Source organism: Saccopteryx bilineata, chromosome 5 (assembly GCF_036850765.1).
Source record: "Saccopteryx bilineata isolate mSacBil1 chromosome 5, mSacBil1_pri_phased_curated, whole genome shotgun sequence".
NCBI lineage: Eukaryota > Metazoa > Chordata > Mammalia > Chiroptera > Emballonuridae > Saccopteryx > Saccopteryx bilineata.
This window is the reverse complement of record NC_089494.1, coordinates 251,664,926-251,692,776: the sequence shown is the minus strand read 5'-3', so window position 1 is coordinate 251,692,776 and position 27,851 is coordinate 251,664,926. Positions and strand designations below refer to the sequence as shown.

Here is a 27,851-nt window from a genome sequence, read left to right as displayed (position 1 = left end):
GCTTGTGAGTGATCGGACATCATAGGTGGTACTGACTAGCCTTTATCTGAGCCAGCTGCCAATATAAAAGCAGAAACAAACAAAAGTGACCTGATAATGGGTCACCGTTCTTTGAGCTTTCTCAGTCTCTGTTATTCTGTGGCTCTGCAGAGACAACAAACACCTGCAGTGAGGATTCGGTTTCTAAGAGATCATTATTTTATCCAAGCAGTGCCAAGCAATGCTCGTCCCCTCCCGTCTGTACTCTCGGGGACTGCCGGGGACCACCACACATCCTGCTGTTCCCACCTCAGAAAAGCTAAGTGGGTGCTTTGGATATTCTTTTTAAAGAACATCATGCACCACTTAATAAATCCAAGTTTGATTTTGTTATTTCTTTCCTCTTGCAGTGTTTAAACTCATCCCAACCCTGAAGCCCCTGGCTAAAAAACAAAACAAAAAAAAACAAAAAAAAAAAACACAGTACCTGTGTCTTGCAAATGAGACAGCATTTATTGGGGCGTTGCTTGTCAGAGGGTGACTCATTAGCTCCCAGAGCTAATGCAAGCTCTCCCACTCATAAGCCTAGGAAGCTCCGGAACTGGAAGAAACCGAGGGAGGATTTGTGCAACGAGGATAATAAGTTCCTTAAAACCAGCAGCAAAACGTAAGTGAAAGTGATCTCTACACACATCAGGCTTTTTTCAAGTTCTTATTTCTCCTTAAGCTTTAATGTATTTATAGGGCTATAGGGACAGTTTTACCTTAACTTCTGTAAGTCTCCGCTGGCCTCATCGTGCTGGCGATAAAACGAGGGTAGTATTCAGAGCCTCACGCGGTGTTCTCTGCCTCTGCGCCCAGCCATGGGTGTCAGACCTCCCGTTCCCGCTCCCCTTGCTGTGTGTTGTATCCTCGTAAACCTCCGGGAGCTTCTCTCCGTGGGATTTCCTAAGCGCTCAGCAGTTCAGTCCTTTCAGATGCTAGGTGGCTTTTACCAGGGTTATTTTTGCTCCTTCCCTCCCAGGTAACATCCCAGGCCTCAGAGGCTCACAAAGCTGTCCCCACCATTAGGGACACCACTCTAGGAGAATGACAGGGGCCAAGGAGAGACATGGAAGAAGTCACTGACATACAATTCCTTCTTCTGTCTTTGGTTTCTAATTCTACCGTCTTACCATCAGCTCAACTATTTTTGTTTGGTAATTAGTCCCAATTTTTTTTTCTTTTAACCAAGAATACATTATTATCTCAAGACATCAGTCTTAGCTGAGAGTGCCGTCAGCTGTCACCTCTGTAATGAAAGGAAGACAGGCTGTCACCACCTTTGTGTTACACTCAGCTCCTAGGGTCTCAGTGTGGGGCTCTGGTTTTCTCACTGTTCAGTGAGGATTCGATGAGCTCACTCTCCTGACTCTGATTTGTAGCTCTTTCTTCAGAACAATCAGACATGAGTCCATGAGACCCGGCTAGAAGATAACTTGAGAAAAGACCTTACAGCCCAGTCTCTGCCTTCTCTGATTCTGAGGCATCACTCTTGAATGACGTTAGTCTGTCTCATTTCTTCCTTCCCTCATCAAAATTCTCTATAGGGAGGTGCTTCTGCCCTTTATGCAAACAGACTTACCCCATCATGCCTTTGTGTCCGGACACTTAGGAATTCTAGGAAAGGCACAGATCTAGCCAAATATAAAAGAGCCACCAACTGCCATTTGAGCTCCTGTGAAAAATCTGTTCATAAAACTTCATATGGGAAATGAAATACCATGAATTAGTGGTAAGCTAGTTCAATTCTTTAGGTTACTTGATTTGGTCACTTGGTAATATTTGTGTATTAGTACCAGATATGGAGAGAATTTTATTGGGATTTGGTGAAATCTGAACTTGAGAAATGTCACCATATAATCATTTTTTATGGGAAAGAAAATAAGAATATTGTAATCAGCTTTATGTTCTCGTTTCTCATTAGATGTCTTGCTTTTCTTCTTTGGTTCTCTGTCTTATTTCTGAATCTTAATAAACTCAAAATTGATTGTTTACTGCTTGAAATGTCTTTGTTTTATGCCTGAAATTATACCAAGAAAAAAAAAAAAGCATTTCCAGTCAATAAAACATACCAAGTCTTTGCTATAAAAAGAGAGAAAAGTATTCAGGATGTTCCAGACATAAAACTATTCCAAATCTTAATCCTGTTTTGTTGGAATTGAGAGGCTTGGCTCTAAATTTAGCTGGGTCTGACCTGTTTCACTAGACTTACTTGACGTTAACAGTGAGAAAGAATTTTAAAACTTCCCAATTCCTGTTCATTTCTATTATTAATAAGAAAAGCACTTACTTAATCTTTACCCCCAAGAACAGTTTCAAAGTTAGGATAGAGGATTCTCCTTGAAATGGAAATTAAGCAACTTGAAAACACCATGTTTATGAACTATTCATTTTTTAAAGGAAAAGACAAAGGTACCATGTGCTCATCTCATGAATTTGTCCTGAAAATTGTAACTGTTTCTTTAAAGAGATGTGGACGAGCAGGTGGCCAGGAAGTAGTTCTTATTAAACTGAAAAACCTTTGATCCTGAGTCACAAGCCTTTCGATTTCCCTGCAGAGAAAGGAAGAGTTCATTTATATTTCTTCTATTTTTTCCATGGAGAAGCTATAGGCTCTGAATTGCCAAGATCAGCGGCAAGGCTGCATAAAATACTGAAAGGCCACATTACGGACCTGTTCACCAGCATCTCCAAGGCCCTCCTTCACAGCCAGTAAAACCATTTCTGTGCATGCCTGACCTGTGGCGGCGCAGTGGATAAAGCGTCGACCTGGAATGCTGACATCTCCGGTTCAAAACCCTGGGCTTGCCTGGTCAAGACACATATGGGAGCTGATGCTTCCTGCCCCTCCCTCTTCTCTCTCTCTCTCTCTCTCTCTCTCTCTCTTCTCTCTAAAATGAATAAAATCTTAAAAAAAAACAAACCATATCTGTGCAGATAAACGCACAGTTGGGGGCGAGATTAGGATGTTAATCTCTCTGAGAATGTCTTTTCCTGTTTGTTTAGCTTTGTCTTAATTTCTTTGCCATCTATTCAGGACAACAAATTGAAGATAAAGGGAGCCAGACACTCAGGTACTTAGCAGCTCTGACCATGCCATTCCAACTAGAGAGCTTCTTCATGGGCCAACAAAAGGTCAGCATGGCAGAAGCTCATGACAGCTCATGGGTGATAGGGTTGCAGGTGAGGGCCTTGACCCCCCTCCTCCCTTAAGTGGACAAAGGGACACTGACAAACTGGATGTTCCAGGTCACTACCTCTGGGCATCCGGATGACTAAGCTGGGTGTGGAAGATCCCCAACTTAATTATAGTTAATCGTACATAAATCGCTGAAAGCTACATTTTTCCTTAATGACTACCAGCCCCCACCCTCGAATCGCCTTTTAACTGACCTGTTAGAGAACCGGGGCTGCTCTCCCTTAAGGGACAGCTCAGCAGGTTTTCTCTCAATAAAGCCTGTTACACTGGTCTTTCGGACTCCAAGTGTTTCTATCAATGGGAATATCTCTCTGGAGGCTCTTTTGATCAATAATTCAGTCCATGGTCAGCATTTCCCCCTCAGCACCTTGTAGGGACTAAGCACAGGCAATGGGGCACTTTTCCTCTGAACCCAAGGCTGACGGTTCAGGTACTTCTGGTCATGTGACTGCATTGGCCGGAGCAGGGTCCCAAGGACAGCGCCGATTTAGGAAAACGTCATTAGAAATAAGTCCACCTCCTAAAGTTACTATGAAAAAGAAAAACAGGCCCTGGCCGGTTGGCTCAGTGGTAGAGCGTCGGCCTGGCGTGCAGAAGTCCCGGGTTCGATTCCCAGCCAGGGCACACAGGAAAAGTGCTCATCTGCTTCTCCACCCCTCCCCCTGTCCTTCCTCTCTGTCTCTCTCTTCCCCTCCCGCAGCCGAGGCTCCACTGGAGCAAAGATGGCCCAGGCGCTGGGGATGGCTCCTTGGCCTCTGCCCCAGGCGCTAGAGTGGCTCTGGTCGCAACAGAGCGACGCCCCAGAGGGGCAGAGCATCGCCCCCTGGTGGGCAGAGCGTCGCCCCCTGGTGGGCGTGCCGGGTGGATCCCGGTCAGGCGCATGCGGGAGTCTGTCTGTCTCTCCCCATTTCCGGCTTCAGAAAAATAAAGAAAAAAAAGAAAAAGAAAAAGGAAAACAGGTATTTGGAGAGATAAATTAAAATACTTTTTAAAAAATAGTTCTGTTTTATAACCATACCTCCATATTCAAAACCAGAAAGAGACTTTGTCAGACGTCTGCAGCTAGGACTCTCAAAGCCAACTTTCATTCCAACACCTAATAACTGTATGGGATCATATGTGGTATAAACCTGAGTCCTGACTGTATTTCCGTATCGCTAAGTACCTTCAAATATCTATTTTAACCTTTACTACTGTAGGGGAGGGGGACATTTCTCAACTTTCCCCCCTTAGTTCTTCTAGTTTGCTTGAAAATTAAATTGACATGAGACAGATTAACAGGAGAAAAATGTCCAAATTTAATTACATACTTATAGGGTCAGAGGATAAATTATGCAGCTGGGGTGTATATGTCCTCTTGAGCTAAGGAGAAAGGGGTGGGGGACAGAGGTTTAGGACTTCCAAGGGCAGAAAGGTCATTCACGTGCAGATGGGAAAGCTAATTTTTGGTAAATAAATGTTTGCTGAGCCATTTTGAACAACAGGACACAGAGAGAACTTTGACCCAAGGAGCCTTGCTAGTCCCCTCCCGTCTGTCACACCTAGTTCCTATGAAACCGGAGTTCCCTATGCTGATAGCTCCCGTTCCCGGAGCAGTTTATAGCGGTAAATGCTCCAATCCATCAGGAAGCTGTAATAGTTGCAAACACAACCCGTTTATTCCTTCTTCATTCAGTCTCACAGGAGAAGAAAAAAGTCATATGAAGTAAAAGATATCCGTACATATATCACGTGTATACTAAGCGGGGAATAAAAAAAAATTCACATAAAGAAAACACTGATTTGGCCTGACCTGTGGTGGCGCAGTGGATAAAGCGTCGACCTGGAAATGCTGAGGTCACCGGTTCAAAACCCTGGGCTTGCTTGGTCAAGGCACATATGAGAGTTGATGCTTCCCACTCCTCCCCCCTTCTCTCTCTCTGTCTCTCTTTCCTCTCTCTCCCTCTCTCTCTGTCTCTCTCTCTCCTCTCTAAAAATGAATGAATAAATAAAAATTTTAAAAAGGAAACACTGATTTAAAAGTGTGACTGTATGAGCTCTAAACCGTATAGTCTGAGATTCCAAGGACATTCAATTAAACAAAACATCATGCCTTTGGCTGGAGACTTTTGTGCACTCGGCCTGAGGGGAGGCAGAAGTAGGTACAAGCACGCAAACATGCACAAACACAGCACACGTGAACGTGACTGGCTCCAAATCCAAATGTTTTCTTCGTGCCCACCGGTGTGCTGAGAGCTATGCAAACCTTCCGTTCTGGGGCGAGCTGAGGCCTGGTTCCCGCGGGGACTGCTCGGCCCTGCTGTGCTGACCTGGGAGGAAAGCCTGGGGGTGGGGAGCGCCGATGGAGGGCCATACCAGGAGACACTTCACAGGCGCCCTTGTCTGTGAAGACATTCACTCACTCAGAAACCCTGGGTAAGTCAAGGCGTTACTATAATTATCAATATATCTGATTTTACAAGCTCTACCGTTGTGATCTCGTGGGTAACTTTGTTTTTAAATAAAACTTGATTGTGTGAAAAAAAAAAGAAAACTGGTGGAATAAATAATTGTCAGGAAAATTATTGATAGGTCTTGGGGTTTGCTCGTTTTAATTATCCTAATTAATCTGAGCTCTCTGAAACCTGACTTCTGGTTCCACCATTAATCTGTGTCTTGACCTTATGCGACTCCTTCTTTCCCTCTATCTAATGATGGAGTTGAACAAGAAATCCTTCTAAACTGCCTTTCAGCTTCAATAATATTTGTGTTCCTAAAGTAGGAATTTTAGTTATAATCAAATTACATGTAAATTTTCCTTCCGTTGCCCTACTAATTACAGTTAGGAAATTGCTAATAAACTCTAGAGAACAGAAAAAAAAAACAATGTTTCAAGTTAATTTCAAGGAGGGAGTTAAAAGGAGAATTAACTTCTTAGTTGATTAAGTATGAATTTCAATTGCTTATTTATCTATTCTTGTCAAAATGTCCAAGATACAGTGCCCAGTTATAGCCAACATGCATTAAAGAGCACTTGTTAGCCTAACCAGAGGGTGGTACAGTGGATAGAGTGTTGGATTCAGACACGGAGGACCCAGGTTCAAAACCCCACTGCTGGCTTAAGCGTGGGCTCACCAGCTTGTGAGCGGGTCACCGGCTTGAGTGCGGGATCATAGACATGACCCCATGGTCGCTGGCTTGAGCCCAAAGGTCACTGGCTTGAAACCTAAGGTTGCTGGCTTGAGCCTAAGGGTGCTGGCTTGTGCAAGGGGTCACTCACTATGCTGGAGCTCCTTGGCCAAGTCACATATGAGAAAGCAATCAATGAACAACTAAGGTGCAGCAACAAAGAATTGATGCTTCTCATCTTTCTCCCGTCCTGTCTGTCCCTATCTGTCCCTCTCTCTGACTTTTTCTCTGTCTTTGTCAAAAAATAAAGAACACTTGTTAGAGTTTTAGAAGGCTTAAAAAATAATTAACTATTCCATTTTTAGACATTTTTATATTGTAGAATAACTAACAAAATGTGTTTTCAAAGAAAAGTAGGTTTTTCGTTCTTGTAAATCTAAAACTGCCCTTGGCCCTGCATAGCCCATGGAGACGTATGTCCTATTGTTTGTTTGGTTTTTTGCATTTTTCCAAAGCTGGAAACAGGGAGGCAGACAGACTCCCGCATATGCCCGACTGGGATCCACCCGGCATGCCCACCAGGGAGTGATGCTCTGCCCATCTGGGGCGTCGTTCTGTTACATCCAGAGCCATCCTAGCACCTGAGGCAGAGACCACAGAGCCATCCTTAGCGCCTGGGCCATCTTTGCTCCAATGGAGCCTCAGCTGCAGGAGGGGAAGAAAAAGACAGAGAGGAAGAAAAGGGGGAGGGGGGGAGAAGCAGATGGGCGCTTCTCCTGTGTGCCCTGGCTGGGAATCGAACCCAGGACTCCTGCACACCAGGCCGATGCTCTACCACTGAGCCAACCGGCCCTGTCTGCATCTCAAGATTATGTAACCCTGTTCCTGAACACACATGAAATCCTCTGTAATAGATGTATGACAAACATTATCATCTCCATTAAGTTATTTATTCAGTTGGGGGTTATACTTTCATTGCTATACAAATCTGTTTAAACAATGACTCATTTGCAAATATGTATGTCCATAATACAGGAGTAGATATTAGCAATATTATATATATTTCCTCTGACTTCAGCCAAGTATAAATGTCACAAATGAGCTGATTGCTCCACTTGTGTTCAGCTCAAATCGGAGATTTAAACTTGACTAGTCCCAAATGGCCCTCTGCACTCAGGGAGCGCTCCCTTGACCATCTGCCAGCGCTCGTGTTTCCCAGAATAGAACACTGCTCCCACAGGCACGTTTGTTTCCTCAGTTTTCTAGAAGCTACAGAAAACCTCGGGGTAGGTGCTGGCTCAAGACTTCCATCAGAAATGGTAAACACCTCAATCAATAAAAATCATCCATTTCTTTGAAAAGTTAAAATACAATGTTACATCCTTCCCCTGGGCAGAGCCCCCTCTTAGTCATGGGCTCTGCAGTTGACTAGTTATTTATTTGAATCATTTTGGAGCTATTTGAAGACAGATGAGCTTAAATCACATCTTTAAACAAAGCAAAATAGATTTAGACTTCCACAAACATCTGTTAATTTTTCATACACAGTGAATCCATTAGGATAATTCACCTTATGGAATAACTCACAACAAGGAGCTCCCTCCCAAACCCCAAAGAAGGGAAAATACAGTTATGCAAATGATTTCCACTTAAACTGTGCCCAGTGAACAACAAAAAGGGTGAGTGATTCAGATTGCATGTTATTCACCTTTGCATCTACTAAGCTCTAGGAAAGCCAAGACTGACAAGGTTGGATTTTCTGCAGGATTCTGGAATGAAAGTATTGTGAGGATGGAAGCCTTGGTTAGACCATCCATATAATAATAGAGAACCAGTCTGGGCTGCCAGGAGTTCCTCTACTTGAATCTACTTCATGGGGGACTTTTGCTCTGCTGAGATATTAGGATGGTTTGGGGGTAATAAAACAATTCCTGATGATCTTTCCAAACTATTTAACTTGGACCAAATGGAAAAGTGGTTGTAATAACCTTGCAGTGGCTAAAAATACGGTTGGTGTTTGGTAACTGATGGGGGAGATACTGGCCATTGCTACTTGGCAGCGGCTCCAACAGTGTCTGAGTGGAAAGAAATAACTGCTGACTTTCTGTGAGATTTGAGAGTCCATTGCTGAAAACTGACCGGGGCCATATGGGTATGTAGGACATCTAAAAGGTACCGCTGTGCTTAGAATAGCAAAATCTGGCACAGAGGTGCCTTTCAGATATCTCAAAGACTGGTTTTAATGCATTTACAAAAATATATATATATTTCTATCATTTCTTTATTTTTCTATAGGTGTTCTAATTTTGAGTAGTTATTAAGTATTGAAGACTTACTTCTGGGCCAGATGCTGTACTAAATAGTATATAATTTCATTTAATTTTCAGAACGATATTATGAAATAATAAAGGCTATATTCATTCTATGTTTGAGGACTCTTTGGCTCAGGAAGTTTAAATTCTTTACACCAAAGCAAGGACAGAACTAGGATTTGAACTGTGGTCTGAATGACTTCCAAGGTACATGCTGATGCCGCTATGCCACTCCACGCTCCTCAACACAGGAGTTAGGATCACTCTGACCTCCAAGGCTGTAAGTTTGCTTCATCCACCCTTAGGTATAATTTCAAGTGGAGTCTGTAAGAATGAGACGGCACTCGAACTCCAGGTGTGCAGGCTTTACTAGAGGAGAAAGACCTGCCAGGGCGCTTCTCCAGAAGAAGGGCCCCCAAAACAGACTAAGGCAAAATTTTATAGGGTTGGGGATAGCCTCGAGCAAGGGTGTGCTGGTCTGTTCGGCTTTCTGGAATACTCTTCCTTGGGTGATTGACCAGCTTCCTGGAACCCCTCTGTCCCAGGGGTGACTGTCCAGTAATTAAGGGTGGGGTCAGGTAGCCAAGCGGAACAGCAAAAGGGCAGTTGTAATTTCTGGTCAATTCATGTATCTATCATTTCTCAACTCTGTGGTTACATATAAAAGAAAGGCAGTTATTAATTTTATAATATACGGTGAAAGGTGACGAGGAGAAAGAGGAGAAAATAATGGAAAATTATTGTTTCTTCTGGAGAGAACTCAAGAAGAGAATCTTGCCAAACCAAGTTCCTCATCCAGTTAAGGAGGTCGTCAATTTCTGCGCTGTAAGGTCTGAACCAGGCGATGTCTCTGAAAACCTGAGTGAGGAAGTAAAAAAAACCTTGCAAGGTAATAATTTTAGTTGCTTGCTGCAAGTGCCAATTGAACAGGGTGACATGGTGATACATGGTCTCCTGGATGAGCCTCATGAGACGTGCTGGTCTGGTTCCTCTCGAATGGGAGGACGTGTGGAGCTTTTTAGAGACAGGGAACCTGTTGGTGTGAGTTTTAGAAGGACTGAGTATGTGTGGTTTAAACGGAAGGGGGTTTGGAGAACATTCAGGAGGGAACTTCTCAGGCTGAGGGGTAGCTTGTTCCTGCTGTCATCCCTACCTATTTGATATTTCCCTCGTGAAGTTCTCCTTGGGGTATTGGGGAATAGGAGTGTAGGAGCATTTGATTGTAGGTAATCCTAGAGATTTCTCTCATCCAGGCCTGTAGGAACTTGATAAAGAAGGGGGCAAGCATTAAAATTAGGCACAGAATTAGGATTGGTCCTATAATTGGTGCTTGCATGGAGAAAGCATTCTTCCACCATTGTTCAGAGTTGGGGTCAGTATAGGCCTGGCCACTGTGGATTCGTTCTTGAAATTTTCGGAGAGTTGATATTCTCCTCGACCAGGCCAGACTCGTTAATGTAGTAGCAACACTATTCCTGTAAAAGGAGGCAAGTACTGCCCTTATCTGCTATTAGTAGATCTAAAACCCTCTGGTTTTGTAGGGCGACCTGAGCTAGAGAGGTCAGTTGTCTCTGGAGGGAGGATAGAGAGGTGGCTGATTTTTCAAGGGCCTGTTCTAGGTCTGCCTTTAGTTGGTTAGAAGTCCATATACTATGGCCTAAGCCAACCCCGCCTATCCCTAGAGCCGTTATAGAGGTGGCAAGGGTAAGGCTAAGGAGGACTGGGAGGAAGGCAGCCCATTTATTCCTGCTTGTATTCAGCTGGTTTGAAAATTCTTTCTCTCTATAATATGTTAGTTGTGGCACAACTATTACCGGCACACAAAGGAGGGGAGAAGAGGTGTTTAGCGTTTTTAGAATGGTTCCATTGCACCAGAAATGAGTTCCGTTAGGGCTGGTGAGAGAAGATTTGATTGGGATAGTCTTATTACATAATGGGGTAGGCTGATTTGTGTAGCAAATTGAGAGGGTCTTTTTGGAAGAGAGAAACGCTAGAGAGAGAAAACGGGTCTTGAATTTTGGTGGTGTTGAGTGGGTATGGTAAAGGAACTTTCTGTGATGGGAGGCTTGTTTAAAAAGGCACAGAGAAAGCAGTGAGAAGTGTTGTATACAGAAGTGAGGTTGAGAACTTGGATGCCCTGCTTGATGAGTCCTAGCGATGAGAAAGGTTGGGAGTAGGAGTGTAGTTATAGGATTTTAGATTTTTCTATTTTGCAAGGGCAGGTTTCAGGGCTGTTGTGTAGGGTTAGGTAGATTTTTTTCAATTTTCTGATTGGCGAAGGTCTGCATGCGGTTCTGTAAGAAACTAGAGAAAAAACGTAAGAGTTAGGGTCCAAAAGTTAGAAAAATAAATAGGAGAGTGAGTGGACCATGAAAGGCAATAGTCAAGATGCCCAGTTTTTGTGAAACCACTGATTACATGACTCAGTTTGTTTTTTATGAATTTGCTGGGCTTCAGAGAGAGAGAGAGAGTGGGAATAAGACAGGGCAGTAGCCAGTCCCCCTGCCCCTAGACCTATTTTTGTAGAGATTTCTAAAGCAACAAGAGGGATTACCTGTACAGCTCGTTTGGTCCTTAGATTGACGGGTAATGTACTAGGAATTAAAAGAGGCTCATGGAGTGGGATTAGGTTGATACTTGGGGTGAGATAGATTAGGGTACAGATTTCTGCCCAATTAGTAGGGAGACACATATAGGTGTTGGTCCCACACAAGTAGAGAGACCCTGATTGGGTGAGGCAAGTTGAGTGTGAATAGAGAATAGAAGGACAAGGGATTAGTTTTGTTTCTCTGTTTCTGAGCTCCAGATGATCAGGGTGGAGGAAAGAGTCATCCCAATAAGTGGGGAGAGTAAAGGATTGTTAGTTAGGGTGACTGATTAAACATTCTTTGAAAACCCGTTTTCTGATCGTTCAAATTCTCTTTTCTCAGTACAAACCTCCTACAACCTGCACAAACCTTATAAACCTTCAACTTTCATAAACATTCTTATCCAGAAATAACTGGCTTCATAACAACTTGCTTTTCCTTTTTCTTTCAAAAGTATTTCCATACCTTACACCAAAACCATACAATTCTTTTCTAGTCAGAACTCTTGATTTAAAAATCTTTAACTTTTAGTGACAGTTGACTTTCTTTTTACCCTAGTTTCCCTTTTCCCAAAGTCTGGTTAAAAGAGTCCTTTGTTTCTTTATATATTTGCCATACGTAGACCAACTAGCTTTGGTTTGTGGTGGAGTAAGTAAGGCATGCTGTTCTTTTTTACTTTAGCAGCAGTGGGAGTTGTCAAGATCACGGTGTATGGACTTGTCCACATGAAATTCAGTCTTTGGGTGATGTACTGCTGGAAGCGCTTCTTGGACAGTCTTTGAACAGTTTGCTGAGTAACCTGTAAATCCCACAAGTACTTAAGGAAAGGGTGGTTACACTTCTACACTTTGCAGTTAGAGTTTAAGTCCTAGTGACCACTGCTTTTAGCTGAAATTAGCAGCTGGTCCCAGCCTACAATAGGCATGGGGTATTGAGACAAGAGGAATAAAGGAGATACTATACATTAAAAAGGCAACAAAATCAGACTGTCAATACTCACAGTAGAGCTCTTCGAGGATAAATAAAACTCAAATATTCAGGCATAGCATTGTAGATGGCCCTTGTGTTTATAAGAAATGAGATTAGTTTATGTGCTACTTGAAAGAAGTACCTTAGGCTCGTGACTGATGTTCTTGGGCCTTCGGTGGCAATTCCCAGCTGCTGGGCAAGCTCAGGTCACAGGTAGGTGGAGCAGGGCTAGAAGAGACTGAACCCTCCCTCCATGGAGCAAGGGGGCAGCTTACCTTCTCGTGTCTCTCTTTCCACAGCACAGACGTGTCAACCGGTGGGGCTGGAAAGCCTGGCAGGCTTCAGTTCAATGACTTTTCTTTCTACTCTATAGCAGGGCCCTGATGGAATCCTATGAAGCCCTTTAGGGTGCTGGAGCCTTTAAGAGCGTATGCCAAAAGCTGGTATTTCCTGACTTCTTTTGGGCCTTATTTGCTTTTTCTGTTACTTCCTTGGTCATTAGAGACCTTAAAAGCCATGCTCAGAAGATCTCACTGAGGAGCTTGACTAAGAGAGTAAATTTGGGAATCCAGCATTTAAAAAAACCTATTAGACTGAAGAGAGAAAGGATGTGATTTGTGGTTGTAGGTGGTTGGAGACTGCGGAGGGTCTGAGTTTGACCTAGGGTGAGACCTCAGGTGATGGGGGTTAAGGCAATGCCTAGATAGACTATGGACTAGGAGTGAAGTTGAGCCTTAGCAGAGAAGATATGATATCCCTTCACAGTGAGGAAGTTAAGAAGGGTGGCTGTGTGTCTCCTTGAGGCAGGCAGGGAGGGGCTGCAGAGGTTATTTACATATTGTAAGAGAGTACTAGTTTTGAGATTGCATGCTGCTAAATCCTGAGCTAGGGCTTGCCAAAAAAGGTGTGGGCTATTTCTGAACCCCTGAGGTAAGACAGTCCATGTAAGTTGCTGAGCTGCATTAGTGTCTGGGTCAGTTTAAATAAAGGTAAAAAGAAAGTAAGAGTCAGGGTGTAGAGGAATGGTAAAGAAGGAGGTTTAGGATTGTGAAGTGAGTGGTGTTTGAGGGAATGTGTGACAGTAACCTGTAGAGATTAGGGACTACTGGATGGAGGGGAATTACCGCCTTATTGATTAGATGTAAATCTTGTACGAGGCCATAAGCCCCTGAAGGGTTTCGAACAGAAAGGATGAGGGTATTGCAGGGAGAGTCCATGAGGATGAGTAAGCCTTGATTTAAGAGGTGGGTAATTATTGGTTTAAGGCAGTGGTTCTCAATCTTTCTAATACCATGACCCCGCAATACAGTTCCTAATGTTGCAGTGACCCCAAATCAAAAAATAATTTTGGTGGCTACTTCATAACTGTAATTTTGCTACAGTTATGATTCAGAATATAAATACCTAATATGCATTATGTATTTTCTGATGGCTTTAGGCGACCCCACCGGGGTTGCGACCCACAGGTTGAGAACCGCTGGTTTAAGACCTTGGAAAAAGACACAGTTACACAGTAAACAAAGATTTTACATATAAATTATGAATTAAGGAATTTAAATGAGCACACTTTACTCGTTTCAATTAAAATTATATTAGAGATATTTTCTGACAAACTAAGAGACAAGATGAATTACTTACTCACATAGCTTAATATACAATTCTGATTTTTTAAGTTTTTCAAGATGGCAGGGAGTTGCCAGCATAGAGGGGAGGAAGAGAGGAAGCAGAAGCATGGACAGCGTGAACAGCTGGATGGAAAGAAGGAGGGTCAGAATCTGCAGGAGGAGGAGGAGGTTGAGGTGCTAGTTAGAGGAGTCAAAAAGATTTAGAGCTCTGAAGAGAGGGGAGAGGACAAGGGGGATAAGGGCATAGCTGTAGCAGAAGCTGGTGGGGAGAGGTTGAATAAGAGAGACAGGCACCGCAGCTGGAGCCACAGATTTTAAGGATGGAGGAGGGATTTAAGAACACAGTGGAGAAGGGAGGGGCCCCTGGCCAGCAGGGGAGGAGAAAGAGAGAATGGTATTTGCAGGTGAATAAGAAAGAGTATTCAGCAAAGAAAGGGGGGAGATTTTCTGGAGGGAAGAGACTGAAGCACAGAGATTTGCAGAGGGACTAGAGAGGGGTCTCAAGAAAGGGGTGCCCCCGGGAGTCAGGCAGGAGGGAGAGAGAGTTGGGAGTCCACAAAGAAGGAAAGATCAGGAGTGGAGGTTTTAGGTGAGGTTTCTCTGGGCATAAAAAGAGCCTGCGTGGTGGAACAGGTGGCACAGAGATTAAGGACAGGAGAGAAGGGAGAAGAAAGGCCTGCATGTAAGGAATCTCTGATGCCCTCCCCGTCTGATGGCAAAAGTTGTCAAGATCTCTTAGGATATTGTAATGGTAGTAGAAAGCAACCTAGCTAGGTGCCTAGACTTTTGAAGAAGTCTAGCCGCTCGGAGTAGAAACCTCCCAAACTGTGAAACCCAGAGAGTAGAGTGAGTCCCAAAGGAGTAGAGGAAGTCCCAAAGGAGTAGTCCCAAAGGAGTAGAGGAGTCCCGAAGAAGTAGAGGAGTCTCGAAGGAGTAGTCCTGAAGGAGTAGAGGAGTAGTCTCTGAGGCCTGAGATTGGAGGAGCCCATGTTCCAAGGGGAGTCTGGCTGGACAGTTTGGACTGAGAGGAGCCCACAGTAGAGGAGACTGGAGAGAGAAGGGGGTGTCCCCGCCTTCAGTCACAGTTCTGAGAGGAGAAAAATCTCCGTAGAAGAGAGTCTCAGACAAGAGGTAGTCACTCCAAGGCCGAGATCCCGGGACTTAGGAGAGGGGCCTGGCTAGGTGCGCCTAGACTTTTGTAGAAGTCCATAAATGAGTAGAGACAGACCACTCATAGGTATGGGGTCCAAAGTCAAAACCATCCATCCAGGAAGGGGTGTTTTTGGAGAGAAATTTGGAGACCAATCGGGGAAGGGGAGGGAGAAACTCCTTACCTTCTTGGTCCAGCAGGGTTCAGGACAAGGTTGGACTGCTGGTTGCTCAGCCACACTCACACAGCCGAACAGAATCAGGGAGTTAGCCCCGACGAGCTGCCGCTGTCCACTGCTTCCCTGGTTGTAAGTTTGGCCGGCAAGGGGATCATCCAGGCAGCCGGTACCCCATCCCGGGTTTTGGCACCAGCTATAAGAATGAGATGGCACTCAAACTCCAGGTGTGCAGGCTTTACTAGAGGAGAAAGACCTGTGAGGCACTTCTTTGAAAGGAGGGCCCCCAAAACAGACTGAGGCAAAATTTTATAGGGTTGGGGATAGCCTCGAGCAAGGGTGTGCTGGTCTGTTCGGCTTTCTGGAATACTCTTCCTTGGGGTGATTGACCAGCTTCCAGGAACCCCTCTGTCCCAGGGGCAATTGTCTGGTAATTAAGGGTGGGGTCAGGCAGCCAAGCAGAACAGCAAAAGGGCAGTTGTAATTCCTGGTAAATTCATGTATCTATCAGAGTCTAAAGTTCAAAACTCACATGGCTGGACCTTTCCTCAAAGAATTCTAATTCTATGGGTCTGGGAGCCAGGCTGGGATAGTTTTCAAAATTCCCCCAGCTGATTCTGATGGACACTTTCGGTCAAAAACCACCAACATGTAACTTACTAACCCTGTGACATGGACATCTTATGTATGCGTTCTCAGACATCCTTAAAGATATACAAGAAATTTTAAGGTTCTGTTCTCATTTCAATATAATTTTTTTTAACTACTCTCTAAATTAATTCTAGATCAGAATTACCAAGACCTGTGAGCTGATTTTTTTCCTTTCTGTTTGTTTCAGCTTTGCATCTGTATCATTCATTTATTCACTCAACAAACAGGTATGTTTTTGATACGTGTCATTCGGCGCATGCTGGTGAATAAGAAAATAAGCATGTTTGCATGTTTCTCCTTTACAAAATGATGCTAAAAATAGTGGCAGACTCACAGGGTTGCTGTGAAATTTAATAAAATAATATACAGGGGTGACAAAAGAAGATTTACATTTGTGAGTATGCAAAACACAGTTTGTTTTTGTGTTCTTATTTATCAATTATTTTATTATTTTCCTTTTTCTATCTTATTTTTATTAATTTTAATGCAGTGACATTGATAAATCAGGGTACATATGTTCCGAGAAAACATCTCCAGATTATTTTGACCTTTGACTATGCTGCATACCCCTCACTCAAAGTCAAATCATCCTCCGTCACCTTCTATCTGGTTTTCTTTGTACCCTTACCCTCCCCCCACCCCCTCCCTCCCCCTCCTCGCCCCCTCCCCACCCCTCAACCCCACTCCCTGTTACCATCACATTCTTGCCCATGTCTCTGAGTCTCATTTTTATGTCCCATCTATGCATGGGTTCATATAGTTCTTAGTTTTTTCTGATTTACTTATTTCACTCCGTATAATGTTATCAAGGTCCATCCGATGTTATTTGTAAATGACCCGATGTCATCATTTCCTATGGCTGAGTAGTATTCCATAGTATATATGTACCAAAGCTTTTTAATCCACTCGTCCTCTGACGGACACTTGGGCTGTTTGCAGATCTTCGCTATTGTGAACAATGCTGCTGTAAACGGGAGTGCATTTCTCCTTCTGGAACCATTCTATGGTGTCCTTGGGGTATATTACTAAAAGTGGGATGGCTGGGTCAAAAGGCAGTTCGATTTTCAATTTCTTGAGGACTCTCCATACTGTTTTCCACAGAGGCTGCACCAGTCTGCATTCCCACCAGCAGTGCAGGAGGGTTCTCTTTTCTCCACATCCTCGCCAGCACTTATTCTGTGTTGTTTTGTTGATGAGCACCATTCTGACCGGTGTGAGGTGGTATCTCATTGTGGTTTTAATTTGCATTTCTCTAATGATTAGTGATGTAGTGCATTTTTTCATATGCCTGTTGGCCATCCGTATATCCTCTTTGGAGAAATGTCTATTCATTTTTTTTGCCCATTTTTTTTATTGGATTGTTTGTCTTTCTGGTGTTGAGATTTACAAGTTCTTTATAAATTTTGGTTATTAACCCCTTATCAGATGTACTGTCAAATATGTTGTCCCATTGTGTAGTTTGTCTTTTTATTCTGTTCTTATTGTCTTTGGCTATGCAAAAGCTTTTTAGTTTGATATAGTCCCATTTGTTTATCCTGTCTTTTATTTCCCTTGCCCGTGGAGATAAATCAGCATCAAGAGATGTCGAAGAGCTTACTGCCTATGTTTTCTTCTAAGATGCTTATGGTTTCACACCTTACATTTAAGTCTTTTATTCATTTTGAGTTTATTTTTGTGAATGGTGTAAGTTGGTGGTCTAGTTTCATTTTTTTGCAGGTTGCTGTCCAATTTTCCCAACACCATTTGTTGAAGAGTCTGTCTTTACTCCATTGTATTTCCTTACCTCCTTTGTCAAATATCAGTTGTCCATAGAGCTGTGGGATTATTTCTGGGTTCTCCGTTTTGTTCCATTGATCTATGTGCCTGTTCTTATGCCAGTACCAGGCTGTTTTGAGTACAATGGCCTTGTAGTATAGCTTGATATCAGGAAGTGTGATACCTCCCCCTTTGTTCTTCTTTTTTAATATTGCTGAGGTTATTTATGTTCTTTTTTGGTTCCATATAAATTTTTGGAATATGTGATCTATATCTTTAAAGTATGTCATTGGTATTTTAATTGGTATTGCATTGAATTTATAAATTACTTTGGGTAATATGGAGATTTTAATGATGTTTATTCTTCCTAACCATGAGCATGGTATATGCTTCCACTTGTTTGTATTTTCCTTGATTTCTTTTATCAATGTTTTATAATTTTCCAAGTACAAGTCTTTAGTCTCCTTGGTTAAATGTATTCCTAGGTACTTTATTTTTTTGGTTAATAGTGAAGAGGATTGTTTCCTTAATTTCTCTTTCTGACTGTTCATTTTTGGTGTATAAAAATGCCTCTGATTTCTGAGTATTAATTTTATATCCTGCCACCTTGCTGAATTCATTTATCAGGTCCAGTAGTTTTTTTGACTGCGACTTTAGGATTTTCTATATACAATATCATATCATCTGCAAATAATGCTAGCTTTACTTCTTCTTTTCCAACTTGAATGACTTTTATTTCTTTTTCTTGTCTGATTGCTGTAGCTAGGACTTCCAGGACTATGTTGAATAAGAGTGGTGAAAGGGGTCACCCCTGCCTTGTTCCTGATCTTAAGGGGATTCCTTTTAATTTTTGCCCATTGAGTATGATGTTGGCTGTGGGTTTGTCATAGATGGCTTTTATTATGTTGAGGTATGTTCCCTGTATTCCCACTTTGCTGAGAGTTTTGATCATGAATGGATGCTGGATTTTATCAAATGCTTTTTCTGCATCTATTGAAATTATCATGTGGTTTTTCTCCTTCCTTTTGTTTATGTGATGAATAACATTGATAGATTTGCGAATATTGTACCAGCCTTGCCTCCCCAGAATAAATCCCACTTGATCATGGTGTATGATTTTTTCCATATATTGTTGGATCCGGTTTGTTAATATTTTGTTGAGGGTTTTAGCATGTATATTCATCAGGGATACTGGCCTATAATTTTCTTTCTTTGTGTTGTCTTTGCCTGGTTTTGGAATCAGAATTATGCTTGCTTCATAAAAGGAGCTTGGAAGTCTTCCTTCCTCTTGAATTTTTTGAAACAGCTTGGGAAGGATAGGAGTTAGTTCTTCTTTGAATATTTGGTAGAATTCACTTGTGAAGCCATCTGGCCCAGGACTTTTCTTTGTTGGGATTTTTTTGATAACTGTTTTGATCTTATTTGGTGTAATTGGTCTGTTTAAGTTTTCTGATTCTTCCAGATTGATTTTTGGAAGATTGTATGTTTCAAGGAATTTGTCCATTTCATCTAGGTTGTCTAGTTTTTTTGGCATATGGTTCTTGATAGTATTTTCTTACAGTCCTTTGTATTTCTGTTGTGTCAGTTGTTATTTCTCCCCTCTCATTTCTAATTTTATTTATTTGAGTCCTCTCTCTCTTTTTCTTGGTGAGTCTAGTTAAAGGTTCATCAATCTTGTTTACCTTTTCAAAAAAACAGCTCCTAGTTTCATCGATCCTCTGTATTGTTTCTTTAGTCTCTATGTCATTTATTTCTGTTCTGATCTTTATTATTTCCTTCCTCCTACTACATTTAGGCTTTACTTGCTTTTCTTCTTCTAGTTCTTTTAGATGCAGGGTTAAGTTGTTTATTTGAGCTTTTTCTAGCTTTTTAAAGTGTGCCTATAGTGCTATGAACTTCCGTCTCAGTACTGCTTTTGCTGTGTTCCATAAATTTTGAGTTGTTGTATGCTCATCATTCATTTTTAGGAATTTTTTTATCTCTTCTTTGATCTCATTCATAATCCATTCATTATTTAACAACCTGCTATTTAGTTTCCATGTGTTTGAGAATTTATGAGCTTTTCTGTTGTGGTTGATTTCTAGTTTCATGCCATTGTAATCAGAGAAAATGATATGAGAGCTTTTCTGTTGTGGTTGATTTCTAGTTTCATGCCATTGTAATCAGAGAAAGTGATATGATTTCAATCTTCTTAAATTTGTTGAGACCATTTTTGTGCCCTAACATGTGGTCTATCCTAGAGAATGTACCATGAGCACTTGAAAAGAATGTATATTCTGCTGCTTTAGGGTGAAAGGTTCTGAAGGTATCTATTAAATCAAGTTGATCTAGTGTGTCCTTTAAGTCTGCTGTTTCTTTGTTAATTTTCTTTCTTGGGGATCTATCTACTGATGTTAGTGGGGTATTAAAATCCCCTACTATTATAGTGTTGCTGTTGATCTCACTCTTTATATCCATCAAAGTCTGCTTTATATATTTAGGTGCTCCTATATTAAGTGTGTAGATATTTATAATAGTTATATCTTCCTGTTGGATTGCTCCCTTTATCATTATGTAGTGGCCTTCTTTATCTCTTACTATATTCTTTGTTTTAAAGTCCATCTTGTCTGATATAAGTATTCTTACCCCAGCTTTTTTTTTCATTTCCATTTGCATGAAATGTTTTTTTCTATCCTTTTACCTTCAACCTATGTGCATCTTTTGCTCTAAGGTGTGTCTCTTGTAGACAGCATATGTACGGGTCCTACTTTCTTATCCATGCAGCTACCCTATGTCTTTTGATTGGTCATTTAATCCATTTACATTTAAGGTAATTATTGATATGTAGTTGTTTATTGCCATTTTATTCTTTAAAGCTGTATTCCTCTTTTGCAATATTCTTTTCCCTTAACATTTCCTGCAGCATTGGTTTGGTTGTAATTAATTCCTTGAGGTTTTTTTGTCTGTAAAGCTTTTTTATTTCTCCTTCAATTTTAAATGATAGCCTTGCTGGATAAAGTAGTCTTGGTTGTAGGTTCTTGTTCTTCATTACTTTGAATATTTCTTGCCATTCCCTTCTGGCTTCAAGTGTTTCTGTTGAGAAGTCTGATGTCATCCTTATGGGAGCTCCTTTGTAGGTGATAGCCTTTTTTTCTCTCACAGCTTTTAATATTTTCTCTTTATCACTTAGCTTTGGTATTTTAATTATGATGTGTCTTGGTGTAGGTTTCTTTGGGTTTCTTTTTAGTGGAGTTCTCTGTGCTTCTTGAATTTGTGAGAGTTTCTCCTGCATGAATTTAGGGAAGTTTTCAGCTATGATATGATTGAACAAAGCCTCTATCCCTTGTTCTTTCTCTTCTTCTTCAGGAACCCCTATGATGGGGATATTATTTCTCTTTATGTTGTCACAGAGCTCTCTAAGAGTTTCCTCAGACTTTTTGAGTCTCTTTCCTTTTTTCCTCTCTGCTTTAATGCCTTCATTCCAGTTGTCCTCCAACTCGCTGATTCAATCCTCAGCTCTATTTATCCTGTTTTTAATTCCTTCCATTGTGGTCTTCATTTCTGGTATTGTATTTGTTATCTCCAACTGATTCTTTTTTTAATATTTCAATATCCTTTTTTATACTTGCTAGTTCTTTTTTGAGGTGTTCGTGATGACCATCCATTGTTGTTCTAAGATCCCTAAGCATCCTTACAATCATTATTTTAAACTCCGCATCCGGAAGTTTGATTATTTCCATATCACTCAGTTCATCTCCTGAAGGTTTCTCTTGTGGTTTCATTTGGATTGCACTTCTTTGTCTTCCCATTGTGTCTGCATGTTTTCTTTGTAGAACTGGTTGAGTCTCTATTTTATTATTTTCCACATGAACAACAGTAAGGCTACTTTTGCCCCACCCTGTATAAAAGACTTAGAGAAGGGTCTAACATACAGTAAACACTCCATGATTGTTAGATAAGGTTGTTATTATATTTTATTCTTCCAATTTAAGTATTTTAAAATTTAATATAGAACTAAATGCTGTGAACCAAAGCAAAGCTGAGTAAAGTGATGGAAAGCGATGGTGAAGGGGGAAGATGAATGCCCTGATTGGTCATTTGGGAGATGCTCTTCATTTACTGGATATTTGATCCAAGGCCTGAAGTAAGTTATGGAGTAAGCCACATGACTGCATCAAGAAAAACAGTCTAGGTCCAGGGAAGGGCCAGCGCAAATATTCGTAGGCAGCCGCAAACACGTGCGCGTACTCATGCACTCATTTAGCTACAGGAAGTCATGGAAGAGACAAAATGTAACTTTTAATTAAATGTTTCTCAAAAGGTTAAAGATCTTGTTACGGGATGAATTATGACCTCACCCCCAATTCCTATGTTGAGATCCTAACCCGCAGGACCTTAGCATGCAACTGTTATTTGGAGAAAGGGTCTTTACCGAGGTAATTAAATGAAAATAGGCCTTTAGGATGGAGTCTAATGCAATATGACTGGAAATGTGGATGTAGACATACACAGAGAAAAAAAACACTGAAGACAGAGGGAGAAAATGCCCATCCACATAAGCCAAAGAGAGGGATCAGGAACACATCCCTCTCTCATGGACCTCAGAAGAAAACAAGCCTGAAAACACTTGGATCTTAGACTTTTTTGCCTCCAGAACTTTGAGAAGATACATTTCTGTTAAGCCACCCAGTCTGGGTTACTTACGGCAACTCTAGCAAACCAGTATGTATAGACCTCTTTGTCAAGAATCCCTTCAGATGAATCTATGTATTATTTAAACTTTAATGTTGATTTTTAATTTTTTTTTGAGCTATTCAAAAGGATACATGCTAATTCATATTAGAACTCCCAGGACTCTTGCCAAGTGGGTCAGTCAAATAGAAAAAGGCTAGAAGCAAACTAGTTCTCGAGGACGTACCAGGACCAGTTGAACCTCAGTTGACATCTTTGAAAGCATCCTGCCCAACACAGAATTGTTTAGGTTTCTCATAAAAGGCTTTAATGGCAGGAGTTAAAATTCTAAGGAAAGAGTACAGAACAACCCTCTGGGGAGCCACCAAGCACCGGCATTCCCCTTACCTTCCTCGCCTCCTGGCTGGAGGACACCAAGCTGAAAGTCAGACCCTATCCGAGCCTAAACCCCAGGCTGTGTGCTCTGACGGAGCCACCCAGGAACCGGCATCCAAGATTAAGGGGTTCCAGGATTGTAATGAAGCCGAGCTTGGTGACTAGACAGACGTTATACCCTTGGATGTGCCTGGCCAGCAAGAGGGAGCTGGGGCTAAGAAAACTGAGTCACGAGTTCATCAGAACCGGAGGGACAAACGCAGGAAAGAAGCGGAGGAAGAACTGACAGAGGGAGGCGAGCAGAGGGATGTGAGGACAGAAGCCTCCATCCCTGAAGGTCTGCGTGGCCGTCTCTCTACAGGCTGAGAGAGCGCACTCGTCAAGTAGAACGGGCGCTTTCAAGGGTGGGACTACCTCTCCAAATAGACATGTTGGAGGTCAAGGGCTTGATTGCAATTTAATGAAAGTGGTGCCCAAGCAACCGGGAAGAAAAAACAAAGCGAAACATTTTCACCCAGCAGGCAATGTTGCCATGGCATTTCAAAGTGCCGGTTGCACCAGAATCTTGGCTGTAAACTGAAATGGACATAATCAGGTGGGATGCAAGTTCTGGCATATTATGATTAAGTAATTATTCGAACCAATGGCTTTGCTAAAAAGCCAGCACCTCTGTGCAGTCCCTGCCAGATTCATTATAGTTAGCTCCTGCCCGAGGTTTCTTAGTAGAGAGGCTGAATAGACAAAGTTATTTTTACTGGTTAGTAAATAATTATAAAGATAAAATATTCAAAGTATTTAAAATAGAGTCAACCCCCCCTAGAGTAAATCAGTCGCATAGAAAGAAAAATTATCATTTTTAGACCCAGATACACGCTATGAGGAAAATACAGTTGGTTAAAGGGAAGGAAATCGACTCCAAGACTGTCTATCTGCTTCTCTAAAGTGAGGACGTTTGGGTATCACTAATTAAAACATAGTCAAATCTCCTTAGAGTGAATCAGTCACACATAAAGAAATATTATAATTTCAGCTCCAGATAACATATTAGGAGGAAAACACAACTCATTACAGAAATGGAAAATGACTCAGGGATCATCTATTTGCTCACCTGATGCAAGGACACGTGAACAGGGGCCAGAATGGTGACAAGGAGGTGGCCCTCAGATCGGAAAGAAAGACCCTGAAGAAAATCTTTCCAAGCAGAAGCAATAGAAGATGCGGAGGCCCTGAGAGAGAATGAGCTTAACATGACTGAGTGACAATGACAAGAGCAGTAAGACTAAAATCCAGTACGAGGGAGGGCACGTGGGCACAGGGTGACTGGCCGGGGGTCAGTTGTGTCAGGCTCTGCAAGGTGAAGCAAGAAACCTGGACTTGATTCTACTTGAAATCAGGGATCCCAAGACCTCTCGCAGGAGGGTGATATTACTGGATTTATTTACCCAACAGATTGCACTGGATGCTCTGAAGACACGGCCAAGGACACAGGCCACCTCGGAGGCATTGTCAAACCACACAATGAGGGTGGCTCGCATTACAGTCTGGTTAGTGGTGGTGAAGAAGGGGAATTGCTGATTGACTGACTGAGGGGTGTAAGGAGAAAGTGAACCATAGGAGAGTCCAAGAAGAATCCTAGCTTATAGCCTGAGGACCAGGGTGCCATTTGAAGAGATGGGAAATCTTAGGAAAGAACACATAGGATGGAAAGGACTATTAATAGTTCGGTTTTGTTCGTGTTGAGTTGGAGATGCCAGTTAGGTCTCCACACAGAGATAGCAAGTAGACAGTTGAACATATGAATTTTGTGCTGAAGTCAAAGTTTTAGGGATAAACCTATGGGTTTGGGTTACACAACAATAGAGATAGTACACTTTAGAGGCACAGACATGAATGAGATCACCACAGGGGGAATGAGACAGCTAAGGGAAGAAGCTGTGGGTCCCTCTTGCATTTTGAGATCAGTGAAGGGATAAAGCCAACAAGAGAGATCCAGAAGGAATGGCTAATAGAGTAAGAAGATAAGAGCCTGCTCAACCGTTACAAATGATGCTAGGAATTCAAATTCAATAAGGACTAAGAAATGACCGCTGGGCTTAGAATTCAGGGCAGAGAAAGGAAGTGCAGACTTTGCATGAAGACTTACAAAGTTGTTCTTTGAATGGAGAACAGAGAAATGGGCTAGACAAGGCTCCAAGGCCAAGAGAAAGATATTTTCCGAGTTGGACAATATTAATGACTATATGGTAATAAGAGTAACCCAATGGAGAGAAGTTGATTAATTGTGTTAATTAGGCCAAGCATAGTCATTCTGCAGCAAGAAATAAAAAAACAAAATCTCATTTGAACACAATAAAATTTTATTGCTCTTTCTCGGCCATAGTCACTGGTAGAAGGGGCACAGGGTGGGGGACACAGTTTTCTGTTCTGGTTTTTGCAGCCATTTAAAGATGCTCTTTCCATCACAATACAAAACCTCCAAATTCATTCGAGACAGAGAACACGGACGTTTCCGCAAGGGGTTTGATGGCGAAGTTGTGCATGCCGCTTCCTGTTGGCTGATCCGCTTGGCCAGAACTCAGTCCTAGGGCTCCGTTGATACAACAGAGAGTGAGCAATGTGGTCTTGCAGTGCCGTCCACAGGAAAACAAACTGGGTTTAATGAATGCCTATCATTGTTCCTGCAAATGTCCCTCCTTCTGGTTTCCAAATATGCATTTAATTCTCCCCTCCTCCCGACCCGTGCCCCACACTGTTCATGCTCATTCGTTCCCCAAGGTGGCAACCCAGAGATCCAACTGCACTGAAAGCAGCTCAAAGCCCAGGGTTTTGGGGCGGCCTCTCCATTATCATCGGGTGGTGGTGACATCTCCACTTGCACCGAGCCATGGCTCTACATCATACAACATTATATGAAAGAAAAAGACAAGTTCCCTTCCTCCACTCCCACATGCAATGTGCAACAGTGAGACGGGGGCAGAAGAGCCGTGTAGACATTTTCATTGAGAAAAGGGGAAATTGAGAGATGCTTAGTAACCACTGGACTGTAGCGATTCTAAAATCCCACTGGGAAATTCCATGAAGGTCTTTCATGATGAAAGGGGTGAAATCTCTTTGTAGAGACCCCAGTAAGGCCCTCCGAAGGAAACAGTCACTTGCTCTCTGTTTTTCACGATTCTGGATTTCCCTCGGGGACATTCTCTCTGGTCCATCATCCCTGTCAGCCACATCTCACGTGGGTGTCGGAGAGCCTGCCCTCCTAAGAGCCGTGCCCTCACCTGGCCCGCTTCCTGCGGGAGGGCCGCTCTAAGACTCCCCGGGCAGGGAGGCTTTGTTTAGGCAAGACTTCTTTGGCAGCAAGCTCTCTCAAATAATTAGTGTAGTTCTGATTTCCTTGCTTCTAGTTAGATCCATGTGCTGTTAACTGTATCCAGAGATCTGCACACAGACTGGGATCACAGAGCTCTTATTCCCCCCCCCATGCCTGTCTCTCTCCACACAGAGCTATGGCATGGGGGCTGCAGGCCCTGAGTGGCCAGGCCTCCCAGCTGGCCTCTGCCTCCCAGCTGAGTCACTCCACTCAACTAAGAAGCCTCGCTGGGCCTTTGTCTCCCAAAGCCTGTTCAGACCTCATCTCTTCCTTGGAGTCAAGAAGCAGGTGATTTTCCCAACTCAGTAAGACCCTGAGAGTCTAGGCCTTATTTCCTTTTATTTTTATTTATTTGTTTGTTTGTTTTGCATATAAGCCGTTTAATTCTTTCCTGTGCTCATCTCTTTCTTGTACCATAGTTCACTGATTTTAAGATGCACATTCATGTGTTTCACATCTTTGGGATTGGGCTGCATTTCATAATTGATGCAATAATAAAAAGGTATTATGTCACTGCTCAACTGACATTTTTGATCCTTTTGTAGGGTTATATAAAATAACCTTGAGATGGAGAGGGATTGCTTTAAAGTATATTATATAAAGAAAAATATTAAAATGTGAACTACATTAAAATTTAAGTCTTTGATTGAAACTTTGAATCTGCTGTTTCCCTTTGATTTCCATGGGGTTGGGTCCACATATAGCCCATATGGCACCCTAGCCTGTCCAGCTCTCTGCCCAAGCTTCAGGAGTGGGAGGAGAATGTCAACTGCTGTCCTCCCGGAGGTAATGACTTAGGACTGGCTGCACAATAAGGACAGATGGTCCCCTGCATCGGAGACGGACAGGGCAGCCCTGCTCCACATCCTCCCAGATGGGAGGGACTCCAAGTCTTCCGGTATTCTCATCCAATTACCAGGACTGCTGGGCAGTGTCTACGCCCTGGAGCCTATTGGCCATGAAAGAATTGCTATGGCTAGTCTTGTAACCGTTTTCCTCTATCTCCCCTTCAGGATGAAAAACCCTTGGCTGAGCATTGGCAAGCGGGGATATTTGGAATCCGAAGGGAAAAAAAATCTGTGTGAGAAAGAAGACACCCACTGCCACGCCCCTTTCCCATCAGGCGGCTGGGGCGCCAAACCAACAGTTCTCAACAATCACGTTACGTGAAAGTTTAAGCTCTTGCTTACAAACGGAAATGAATTTACAATATAGAAGGTTGTATCCATAGGTTCGTGCACTTAACCAAGTCCTGTCTCCTTATCTTTCGCTCCCCTCCGCCACAGGTGGAAAAGCTCAGCTGAAATGGTGGCGTGTGCTACTTCTCCACCCCTGGGCTATTCTAACATCCCGAGACTCTGCCGAGGAGAAGCAGTGAGCACCGGGCCTCCATGTCCCCTTGGCTGCCAGTCTTTCCCACTGCCTAAGGGGGCCAGGGGGCTGGAAGGCTGTCGGACTCTCTTTTTAAAGAAATACCGTGTCAATGCTTCAAATATCTCCTGCTTTCCACACACCCCTTTGGCAGCTGGCACAAGTGTTACTGTCACTTGAATTCCTCTGAAAAGCGAAGAAGGGCTAATGAGGTTTCCCTGAACCCGTGTTCCTGCACCGTCATGGCCATTTCTCCAGCCTCCTCGCTGGGTCTGACCACGGCTCCGGCTACGACAGCCAGTCCCAACTTTTGCTAAAATGTGTAGTTATTTCTTTCATTATCACACAGGGTCAGTAGGAGTTGAGAAAGAAAGTATATTCTGCCACTTTTTCTCTCCTCTGAGACTTCTCTTTGCTTTCTTGGCTCAGGAAACCGGAGCTAAAAGCAGCAGGAAATGGGTCTGGATCTCCAAGCAGTTCCTGACATTTCTCTTTTATGCCAAACATTTTGCAC

The 27,851-nt window shown here is 42.6% G+C and overlaps 1 long non-coding RNA gene across 1 annotated transcript; it reads left to right on the top strand.

The window, feature by feature from the left end:
* Positions 1-542: 542 nt before the first annotated feature.
* Positions 543-27,189, top strand: LOC136338526 (uncharacterized). The gene is made up of 5 exons (XR_010731969.1): positions 543-646; positions 7,877-8,007; positions 8,716-8,920; positions 15,986-16,025; positions 26,980-27,189. It is a non-coding gene; the product is annotated as an uncharacterized lncRNA (long non-coding RNA).
* Positions 27,190-27,851: the final 662 nt, after the last annotated feature.